The sequence below is a fragment of the Terrapene carolina genome, unplaced genomic scaffold, assembly GCF_002925995.2.
Source record: "Terrapene carolina triunguis isolate 2854851 unplaced genomic scaffold, T_m_triunguis-2.0 Scaffold130, whole genome shotgun sequence".
NCBI lineage: Eukaryota > Metazoa > Chordata > Testudines > Emydidae > Terrapene > Terrapene triunguis.
In genome coordinates, this window is record NW_020664481.1 from 27,529,011 (window position 1) to 27,541,856 (window position 12,846).

Genomic DNA, 12,846 nt, shown 5'->3' on the forward strand with positions numbered 1-12,846 from the left:
TCCTTTTAAAATATATACCACTTGAAATGTACAAACAAGGACATTATGGGAGAAAATATAGGGACACCTTTTAAATCCATTATAATAAATTGCAGTAGAGAAGCTTTTTGCAGGAACAGTAACAGACAGTGAATATTATGCTAAAAACAGGACATGACCCTCCTAAATATGAACAGTTTCTATGCACAGTATTCTGCACTTGGACAGAAAAATGTCTATTCTATATTGCCTTTGATTTCTTATTTTATTATAATCAATTAAGCTTTCTATACTGGACTCCTTAAAGTATACTGTAGCTGACATAATCAGTACTTCAGCTATTCACAACTGCTTTTCAAATCACACAAGCTGACCTCTCTCTCTATAATATTACATTACAGTGAGATCCAAAATGAACATTGCAGTTTGACAGTTAACCTCAGGCACCACTGATCTAGTATCTAGTTGCTTATACTGCTGGCTGAAAAGCTGATAGGATACGCAAGACAAGCTGAGAGTTTAACTGGCAGAGCTGCTCAAATCTAAATTGTGTTATTTGAAACTTAGACCACAAGAGACAACAGTTCACTTTTTACCCTGGCAACAGATTCAACCTCTTGGCCCTGTGAAAGTCATCTGAATACATACAGCGCACACACACACAAAACTCTTCCTATCTTATGACTGAAGATGTATTCAACACACTTATATTTTATGCACATTTGATCATCCTGTTGACAGCCCTGGAAGTTAAGTAATATGGACTATTGCACATAGGTTTCAAACCTTGATGGAGCCCAATAGCAGGCTACTTTTGACAGTCAAATAATGACAAGCACATTGCAGGCTGATGCCCGTCATTCATGAACATCTTGGCCTGCTCCAACTGCTGCATAGCGACTAAGTGGAGGGTCAAAGGTTAAGCTCTAAGAAGACAGCAATGAAGGGCAACTGTCATGCACCACTGCATATTGTGAGGCAGCAAGGAGTGGTTGTCTACTGAAGAACATGCAAAATGTTCTCATTCTGTCCAAGCAGACACATATCTGAAGGTCCTAAACGAGACCATTGCCAATTCATGAAGAGCCAAACTGACAGCATGCCATTCAAGCTGTCTGCCTCAAATTTGACTTATTTCTATTTCAAATCACGAATGCATGCAAAATATAAGGTTAAGCAGAGCTCTTCAGCAATTGTTTAAAGCAAACTAGACTTTTTCTTTCTTTTTTTAAAAAGGCACCTAAACTTTTTTTTTTTTTTTTAAATGTTAAGCAGGAAAGTCAACAATCCACAAGCATTTATTTGGTTCTCTCAGCAGATTGTAGTCATTTTCAAATTATACATACTGAACTCTGTTTTCTAAATACTGAGTTTTCTTTAAAATATGAGAAGACTGGATCCTGACATCTTATAATCAGAGTTAATAAAAACACCTGGAACGCTGATTTGATATTTGTGTATTAATATTACGATAGAACCATACCTATTACAGCACTGCAAATAAATATGTTGCATTGTTCTGTAAAATCATAATAATTTCCATTATAAATTGTTCAATAACAATATTTTAATATTTGTTTAAAAGCACTGTTTCTGAAGAGTTATGTTTGCACAGTATGATCAACAATCAAATTGCACTATTTTGCATAATACATATAAACCATATTTTTAACCAATAGCCAGCCAAGATTTATATTTTCTGTTTGCACATTTAAATTGTGTGATCATATTCAGGTTTGCCTGTATTAACATATAAAATACTTATGGAAAAAAAGAAATGCTTTGTTGATTAGATAAACAGTGATGCCTCCCATCTTTCACATAAAGCGAATGCCAGACATTAAATTTAATCAGGCTGACAAAGTGTCATAAGGGTTAGGTTTTTTATGCCCTTTTCATGAACAGCCCATCTCTCCTGCACTTATGGGGGCCAAATACTGCCCTTTAACAAAACAGATCAACATGCAAAGTGCTTGTTTCTCTTTGCTGGGTCACTGGTATCATCCCACTTGTGACACAAGACAACGCTTTGTACCAATTTCTGTCATACCACCGACATATTAAAGGCCCTATTCACAAATTGTGTGCTTTGTAAACGAAAAAGACAGTGAATCATCATTATTTATGAGGCATACATTTGGGTCAGAAAGCAGAAAACTACTTGCCTGTCTCATACACAAACGCCTTATGCATAAACTCCTCAGTGAGTTGTATCTTTATTTGGGTCTATTATAGTACCGGTCACACGGTCAGCACTTACCTAATTATAAATAATAATGAACCTAAAGAATTTGTGAAAACAGCCTAATCACTGCATTTCAAGGGTCTGCAGGCCAAAAAAGCCTAAATCATAAGCATTCCTCTGCAGCTGTGAAAGGCCCTATCTGCAGAGGACATGGTGAATTTCCACAGAAAAAAATATACAAATAAACCAAGCCACTTGTCCTCCAGGCTGGGAAGAAAGTGAGAGAAAGAGTGAGAGGAAGGATGGTTACACTGTTAGCTTGGAGACCCAGGTTCAGTTCTCTGCTGTGCCACAGGCTTCCCGTGTGACCACTATGGGCAGGTCTACACTTAAAATGCTGCAGCAGTGCAACTGCACTGCTATAGCGCTTCAGTGAAGACACTACTACACCAATGGAAGAACTTTTCCTGTTGGCGTAGTTAAAACACCTCCACAAGAGGCGGTAGTTATGTTGACAGGAGAAGCCCTCCTATCGACATAGTGCTGTCTACGCTGTGGCTTAGGCTGGTCTAACTGCGTCACACAGGGGTGCGGATTTTTACACCCGAGTGACATAGTTATACTGATGTAAGTTTATAGTGTAGACCTGGCCTTAGTCTTTCTGTGCCTCAGTTGCCCATCTATAAAATGGACATCACAGCCATACCTCACAGAGGTGTTGTGAAGATAAATGCATTAAGGATCATAAAATCCTCAGTGTGACAGATATGGTAATTTCCTGCAATATCCTTGAAAGACCTTATTGTATTAAGTTTGCGTATTATTGTGGGCCAGGATTGTCTGTAACCTCTGTAAGAGGGAGATGTAACAGATATTGCAACACCACGTAGTATCTTTTGGGTCCATTGTTTTTAATGAGTGGTTTATGTAAGATTGTGTGCTAATCATGGGGGAGGGCTACCACAGCTCCTCCAGGAACTAAAAACAGTGAGTGGGTGGTGATAAAGGCAAATCAGTAAGGTTGAACCCCTAAGAGAGATACTGTCTCCTGGGAGACCTGCATATATTAGTTCAAACTAGATTCTCCAGAGACCAACAGACAAAAATAGGACGTTTGGATATATAGCCCAAGTTTAAACTGACTCAGGGCCTTTATTTTTGATTCAGCAAATGGACAGGACTGTATGTCGAATTTGGGGGCCATTCTTAGGAAAGGGTTGTAAGGACTTAATCTACTAGGGTCCCATAAGGCTGATAGGTAATCTGTGGTAAGCTTTTTATCATGCATGTATGTTCTTTTATTGTTTTAATACGTTTTCTCTGTAATGCTTTTACCTTAAGAATAAATGTGCTTGCTTGTAAAGAATTATGTGGTAACTTGTAACTGCTGGCAACTACTCTGTTCTTAACATCTGGAGAGGAAGCATAGAGTAGACATTGGCCTGTTTAGGCCGTCTGGCTTGGTGGGAATATCACAGGTAGTCAGCAAATGGTGCAGCCTGGAAAAACCCCAGTCAGGAGGGAGACAGACATGGGTCTCTGCCACAGGAGGTGACTACTGAGGAGCTGGAAGCCTTGAATGGGTGCCCTTGATGGACCACAAGGGGAGGACACAGGTGAAGTAGTCCTGTGAACTGTGACACTCAGATATTTAAGTAAAGGAAGCTACACAAGTAACAGGTAGACAGACAGACTGTAGTTCAAGTATTATGGTGATGGGGAACATATAAAGACAGATTAGGGGAGCCTGGCAAAGGTGTCGACACTTTGTGAGACAGTGGAATATAGTTCCACAATTCTCTCTCTCGAAGTCACACAGACTGGTAGTGCTGTTAATCTGCTGCTACATTCATCTGCTGGCCACCATCACCCAAGGAGTAGTGGCCTGGATTCCCTAGAGCATCAGAGCTATAACACAGCCTAGGGATGAGGATAATTTTATACGTAGAAGCGCCCTGCACCAACTCCATCTGCCTAGGCTGGGTGAAGTGGAGAGCTAGGGATATTTGCCCTTAATTAACAGAACTAAAATACATTTTTAAGAAATGTATATAGTTGAATCACATTACTGGGGCAGAAATACCATTTGTAGTATCCATTAGCCCATTGTTTTATATCACATTTGTCTCCACATGTAGGACTCAATCATGCAAAACACTGGCTACCATACATAGTGCTAATACCCCATTGACTATTTCACAGGGCTACTTCAATGTGGTTACTCACTATAGTAAGCACCACACCTGGTAATAAGTGTTTGCACAACTGGACCCTTAGTTTATTTTCAGCTGAACCACCAGCAAAACAGAAAGTGACATAAATACTACAAATACACCACATCTTGCAAGATCAAGCCTTAACAGTACAAGTGCCTAATCCACTATCCAGTTTCATAGGATGGGAGAGGCTTAATTCCAATTAGCATGTGTCCAGTTCCTTTTCTATGGAAAGTTTATCAACCAACATCTTATTAAAACTTTTAAGAGAAAGCACAACAGATTAAAAGATGCACAAATATGACCAACTATCTATAATTTTTTTTAACCACAAACTCTAGGACAGTAGTTTTCAGACTTTTTTCATTTGTGGACCTCTAAAAAAATTTCAAACGGAAGTGCGGACCCCTTTGGAAATCTTAGACAGTATGCAGACCCCCAGGAGTTGAAAAACACTGCTCTAGAAAACAGAGCAGGGAAGCATCAGGTGACGATGGCCTAGATTTTGGGGTGGGGTGGGAAACAAAACCGTAAATCCCGTTACCACAGATTCAAATCCTAGCATAATTGATTCAGCTCTTTCTCCTTCCAGATGTTTTTTTAACTCTGCTTGCTGTGAATGGGCAGTAAACGTCCCACAGCCCATTACATAACACTACTTATTCCAGTGTATTTATCGATTACAACCCATCTCTGTATTAGAGCACTGTGTGCCAATTAGGCTCTTACCTAGAACTGGGCAGAACTGGATTTTCATTTTGTGGGGATCGCACGATATGCAACATTGCATGGAACAGAGAGGAGAATTTTTGCTCTTAAGTAATTTCAATTGTTTCCACTGTAGCCGTAAGACTCATTGGAGTCCAATCCTACTGTCCTTTAAGGAGGCAAAACTTACAAGTAATGTGAGTTGCCTCTAGTCAGGCCCTTAAGGAATTTAAACATAGATTTGCTCAACTTGTAAAATAATCACAAAAATATCAAAGTGCACAGTTACTTAAGACCTAAGCTATAATGTTTCCAGCTCTAGAAGAACAAAAATAGCAACACCTGTTTTACCATACTAGGTATCCTTTCAAGTATTCAATGCATGGAGCACCAGTTGCCTCGGGGTCATGAAATAATACTAAAAACTTTATAATCATTCATTGATTTAGTTTTCAGCATAGTATATCATTTGAATCCAATGGGAACATAAAGAGCTATTTGTGAGGTCAACCACAGTACAGACAGAGGCTGACATGATATCGATGGCAAGGTGGAAAGAAATTGCCAAATACAGCAGATCAATACCTCGTTTCACTGTTACAGCCTTCTGCAGACACAAAATATATATCTTTACAGCTACGAAAATAATAATAATGGAAGTGGGAGATAAATGCTTCCCTCAAGGTAAACTATTTGATTAGCTGAGGGCAAAGGTGACAACAGCAGTTACACTAAAGTAACTTTACACTCTTAAATAAAAGTAGTGGGATGAGCAGCAGATAAAAGGTCAAAATTAAACTGAACAAATTCTAGGGGATAGCGATGTAATTCTTCTAGGAAGGGTGCATTATGTGCAGTATAATGGAAGAGAGGCTGCTTAAGTAAAACACAATAGTCCAGAGTTTCCTTCCACAGTAAGACTATCATAACTTTAAAACAAACGATTTGTAAACTACTGCACTATCATTTATTATACAGAGGATTTCAAGAATCCATAATAAAGTATATTTCATAATGTTTTAAATGGTAATAGTCATAAACATACTTTGTAGTTCAGTATCAAATATAATAGAATACAATATTATACTCCCATTTGGTAACAGAAGGCAAGAGGATCATTTAATATTTTGATGCTCTAGGTCATTAAAGGTAAACTGAATAACTGAGAATATGGATGAATTATTGTAACCATAATTAGAACCCAATCCTGCTCCCACTGAAATCAATGCAAGTTTTATCGCTGTTTCCATAGGGAACAATGTGACTCCATCCTGGTTTAATTTCAAAAGGGAAGATTCACTTTTGGAGCTGCTTATGTGGAATGCCATTAACATCATGTGCTGTATGTGCAGAATCTGAAGACAGATTCCTGTGGGCTGCTTCTGGTATTACACAACAATAGACCCCAGTTTTATATGAACAATCAACACAGTGCAAAAATTAATTTTATCCAAATAAAACCAAAACTGTGCTATCCCTGCCCAGAAAGAGGACCATTGTTGAGTGAAAATTGGCCTATTTGCACACAAAGTTCTATTTTCCTTTAAAAAAAAATCCAAGGGGTGGTTTTATTTTTCTTTACTTTTGCGGTAAATCTGCAGACATATTTGCTCTAACTTCAGATTTAAAGGTTTCTGAATTTTATTTCAAATATTCCACATAGTTCTAGCCACTACTGCTTTCACACAGTTCATTAGTGCACAAAGAAAAGAGGCAGACAGGCTGCACCATCTTTCAGAGGTCAATTCCTTTTCAACCATACCCATAAAATAATACTGTGGATATACCCTGAAAAAGAAGGGAGCAGATAAGTGTAGCTTTATATTGGACAGTGCCTTCCGAGGAGTTCCGAGAGAACTCCAAGGATTTGATAATTTTCTTAATTTCAGTGCTAGCTTTTAAGGATCTCTACTTTGTGTTCTTGAAGATTATGGAAGAGGGGTATTCACTAATGAAGTTAGAACTAAACAAATGACATGGGGCTAGATCATCCCATCTGTGGATATAAAGAACAAAAAACAAAATGGATATTTGCTCAGGTGTGGGGCCTGAGGGAACACATGAAAGGATATGCCACCATTCTGGTATCATTCCCCCATTTCCCCAGAGGTACGTCCACAGAAGTGTCCTGGAGATCCAGATCTGAGCACGGGAAGAGGCTTGAGTTCTGTCAGAATGTTGTTCCTCCATCCCCACCTAAAGCAATTACTTTAGACACTTTTCCCCATACACATGTGAGCATACGCGCTAACACACTTAAGAGGGATTCTGGGGGTAGCAGCAGGGGGGAGGTACGCTTTGGGCACCTCAGAGATTCCACTGGTTTAAGTTCAATGGGACTAACTTGGGTGACTAATAGTTCGCTTATGTTAAAAAAAAAAAATTAACTGCACTTTTTGGAGACTGATAGAAATAAATCTTAAACTTTTAATGTCATGTATCAAAATGTGGAAGAAATTGCTATGGAGCGGCTAGCCTGCAAACACTGAAGCATGTGTGTAATTAAATACATTACCCAGGGGCATGGGATACAAGAGTTATCCTAGCCTATGAATAGGAATTTTAGATGTCTGTTGAGCCCCATCTTGCAGGCAGACCTGTATAACCAAGCAGAGCCCACTTGAAGCTTATGGACAGTTGCAGGATCAAGGACTAAACCTTTTGCAGAAGGCACACACAATATACTCTTGGTAAGGCTGATTCTTTTAAAAATAATGTAAGTTGGATCCATTACAATAAAACCAAAAATAGCAATGAGAGGGGTAATTAGCAATGCTTGTAGAAGTGTTTACTTTGCAGAGTGAAGATCAACTTGACGCTTTAAGCATAAAACAAAAATCTGATTTAAGATTTCCCCCCTCACATCTCAGGGTGAATCATTTTCATGCAACATTACTAAACACTTTTCTTAAAAATAATCATCCGTCCTCCAGTTCTAGACCCTGATCTTGCAACAAGAACTGTTAGAATGTCTCACAAGCGATCTCCCAATGACTTTATTAGCACTCCAAAAAGGGCACAGGTCCATGTTAACGAATCCTGATGCAGGAACATGGTCATAGAAGCAGTTTTGCTGTTTTTAAACAGCTCCATTTTGGGAGGTGGTGTGCACCTGCAACACCAGTTATTATTACTAATTATCTGTATTACAGTAGTGCCTAGAGACCACAACCAAGACCAGTGCCCCACTGTGCTAGGCACTATACATATAAAAGGGCCAGTCCCTGACCTTTTATCTTACAATCTAAATAAATAAAACAAACAAAGGGTGAGAGAGGCAATGAAGAAACATAAGAACGGCCATACTAGGTCAGACCAAAGGTCCATCTAGCCCAGTATCCTGTCTTCCGACCGTGGCCTATGCCAGGTGCTCCAGAGGGAATGAACAGAATAGGTCATCATCAAATGATCCATCCTGTCACCCATTCCCAGCTTCTGGCAAACAGAGGCTAGGGACACCATCCCTGCCCATGCTGGCTAATAGCCATTGACGGACCTATCCTCCATTAACTTATCTAGTTCTTTTTTGAACCCTGTTATAGTCTTGGCCTTCACAACAGCCTCTGGAAAGGAGTTCCACAGGTTGACTGTACATTGTGTGAAAAAAATACTTCCTTTTATTTTAAACCTGCTGCCTATTATTTTCATTTGGTGACCCCTAGTTCTTGTGTTAGGAGAAGGAGTAAATAACACTTCCTTATTTATTTTCTCCACACCAGTCATGATTTTATAGACCTCTATCATAAATCCCAGTCTTATTAATCTCTCCTCACATAACAGCCATTCCATACCCCTAATCATTTTTTTTTTTTTTTCTTTTCTGAACCTTTTCCCATTCCAATACATCTTTTTTGAGATGGGGCGGCCACATCTGCATGCAGTATTCAAGATGTGGGCGTATCATGGATTTATACAGAGGCAATATGATATTTTCTGTCTTATTCTCTATCCCTTTCTTAATAATTCCCAACATTCTGTTCGCTTTTTTGACTGCTGCTGCACATTGAGTGGATGTTTTCAGAGAACTATCCACAATGACTCCAAGATCTCTTTCTTGAGTAGTAACAGCTAATTTAGACCGCATCATTTTACATGTATAGGTGCGATTATGTTTTACAATGTGCATTACATTACATTTATCAACACTGAATTTCATCTGCCATTTCGTTGCCCAGTTACCCAGTTTTGAGGGATCCTTTTGTAGCTCTTTGCAGTCTGCCTGGGACTTCACTATCTTGAGAAGTTTTGTATCATCTGCCAATTTTGCCACCTCACTGTTTACCCATTTTTCAAGATCATTTATGAATATGTTGAATAGGACTGGGCCCAGTACAGACCCCGGGGAGATACCACTATTTACCTCTCTCCATTCTGAAAACTGGTAATTTATTCCTCCCCTTTGTTTCCCATCTTTTAACTAGTTACCCATCCATGAGATGTCCTTCCCTCTTATCCCATGACAGCTTAAAAGGAACAGAAAGAGGAAGCAACAACAGGTCAGTGGCACAGCAGAGAACAGAACCAGGTCTCCCAACTCCCAGTCCAGAACCTGTCACCTCTCACTGAAAACAATGGGAACTGAAGGAACTCAGCAGCCAGATGCTGGGCCAGATGCCAAATTTGTAAAGTTACAGATGACAGTGGGAATATATTCAGAGCTTTAGGAGATAATATTTTCAAGATAGTAAAATACAAACATTCTTTGTGTTAGTCTCTGGTACACTCTCCTCACAGGACACAAACAACCTAGCGCTTGCAATAAAAATCCAAGTAACTTACATTCTTAGCACTTATTGATATCTTATACCTGCAAACTTCTAATCTGGGCAAGATGGGCCTGTTCTTATTTATAACAAAAACAACAGACACTGTAAAACAGCATGTTTAATAAATCTGGGGACATAAAGTACCATCATAATTCAGACCAGCAAGACAGACACTCACTCCTTAATTAAGTGGGTGATGTTCTATTTAAAACAAAAAGACAACCCTGGGCTATAGAGAAGATTAAGCACTCGCTCTTGCAAAGGAAGCTCCAACTATTATCAATGTAAAGGCTTTAAATAATGAAAAATAAACCATCTAATAGACTGTATTCAATAGTAAGTAGAAAGTCAGGACACAGACTGATTTGGATTAACACATTTTCAGTTATAACAAGTAATTTTACAGAGGATTAGTATCTTGATGGTCTGATCAATACTAGGCACTGCTGCTATTACAGATGAAGAGAAAATTACCCCTCAGGTAATAAAGTGTGTGTGTCTTGGTTCTCCTTCATTTGCTGAGTCCATTACTGTAATGGTCTCAGCATTAACAGCTGGGGCAATTTAAACAGCAGGGTTGTGATGAATTTAAAAGTAGGGAACATTTTACTCTGCATATTCAAGGCCTCTACCTGGTTGTTTCCAATATACAGATCATATTTTATGTGACAATCAACACTATTCCTCAATTATTGTCTCATTAATAACGTTAGGGCCCAATAATGTGACTAAAACAAAAACTGCTAGTGGCATATTGGCTGCTGATTCTGCTAAAACTCGCACACTGTTTACCTCAGCAAGAAGCATAACATGACAACAGGCTTATCTGAGTGCATATAAAGTATTATGTTCACATTATTTCACTTAGATACAAACACTGTAAGAAGACTGACAAAATAAATTTAATCAACAAATTTAACATTTTTATTGTTTTATTAAGAAAAATGCAAACAAGAAAAACGGGAAATTAAACAATAAATTACACCAATGCAATATTAAAGCTGAGATATTTAATCATATAAAAGAGATTACTGTTTTCCAACATCAACCTTAACTCCTCTCCCTTGTTATGTTATTTTGAGAATAGTTGGTTACATCAGTGGTGTATGAGAAAGTGATAAAACACCCTATTTAAATGCCTATTTGGTATGTGCCAGGCAGCAAGTTAAGAATGATATGGGGAACTGAATTCCTGATTTTCGATGGGATGAAATCTCAACCTCAACATTGTGTTACTATATTTGTAGAAGACTTCCTTTTTCTTTTTTTTTGTAAATAAAATAAAAAAATTTATGATATTTTAGCACAGATTAAAGAATTCTCGATTACTTTCCCTTTCAACCCTGCTCACCTGTGGAACAATCACACACCAAAATATACAGATGCCACTAAAATCCTTTCTGAACATTCAGATGTCTGTATGTTGATACATTTTCTTATTTGTATTGCCATAGCCCCAAATGATCCCAACTGCGGAGCCAATTGTACTGGGTGCTGTACAAATATATATTTAATGACGGTGAGACAGATTCATTGCAGCTAGCTCGTGTTTGTTAGCATTATACAGCCACTTTCACCAGTGTAAATGACTACACAAGATGCAAGTTAATACTGAATTGGGTCCAGTAGTATCATCCCCCAAAATCCTACAAGCTAATCTTATTCAAGTTAAGGAAGAAAACATTCTGGGGGGATTGGTATGCCATTTTTCAAACAGTCCTAATTTAATTCCTAATCCCACAAACTCTTACTCATGCAAGATACTACCTGCCAACTGAAGTTGCCGGTGCTTAGCACCTCTCAGGCTTACGTTTACTTTTAAACTTTTTTTTTTTAAAAAAACCCACAAACACACAAAGTAATGCACTCATTGCTTATTGAGCAATACATACTTGCTATGGATTAAATTTTAAAAGAAAACTGTGACTATTAATCAGACAAAGTATCTGGAAGGTGAAAAATCCTTGTTGTTTTTTTTTAAATGTGTGAGGGTTTTTTTTTTTTTAATTAAAAGTATTTCAAATATTCAAAAAATATTCAATTAAACTTTTAAGGGGAAAAAATAGATTCTGGGCTGAGACGAAGCATGGGAAAGTTGGTTTTGAAAAGTGTATATTTTCTTTGTCCAATTAAGTAAAGGAAATGGCCAAAACTATGGCCTACTCTGTAACGAAGTAAGGAACCCAAATAAAAAGCAGATCAGACTAATTCCATTTAAATTATGTGTGAAGAGAAAGGGAACTCTCATAGGTGTTGAGTGCTCAATTAAAATGTCTGTCCTGTTGGAATCACCAATCAATAATGTCTAGCCTAACAGCTCTATTTTCATGTTGAACACTACAATGCACACAAAGGCAATATTTTGGTGAAGGCAGGATAGGAGAGCTAGGCTTAGGACAAATAATGCGCTGAAATTAATTGGCACTCATCACCTTGAGGAAGTTCAACTCCATGAAGTTCTGCTAGTTTCCAACACTTTGCACCCATATGAATATTCAGCCCAAGGGCACTAGCATTCCACAGGTCATACGGAGACCAAAAGCATATAAAACATTGCAATTTCATCATTACATTACAGAAACTGTACTCTAAAGAAATCCCACCACAGTCCTTGGAGCAGGAGAGTTCTTCTAAAATAGCACAAAACAAAAACTTTGATGATGTGCATGAAGGCTTCCTTTGAAGAAAGAAAGGTAGCCTGCTGCAGGAGATCAGTGCTTGATCATCAGTAGGGCCTAACCTCAGCCTCTACTGATGTGTGTGTGTGCACACTTCCTCTTGCACTATACCCAGGGCCGGCTCCAGGCACCAGTCTACCAAGCACGTGCTTGGGGTGGCACCTGGAGGGGGGGCGGCGCTCAGGCCCGAGAGCGGGGCCCCGGCCGGGCTCTCCGCCCTCCTCGCGGCGCTCCTGCCGCCGGGGAGAGCGGGGCCCCGGCCGGGCTCTCCGCCCTCCTCGCGGCGCTCCGGCCGGTCGGGGAGAGCGGGGCCC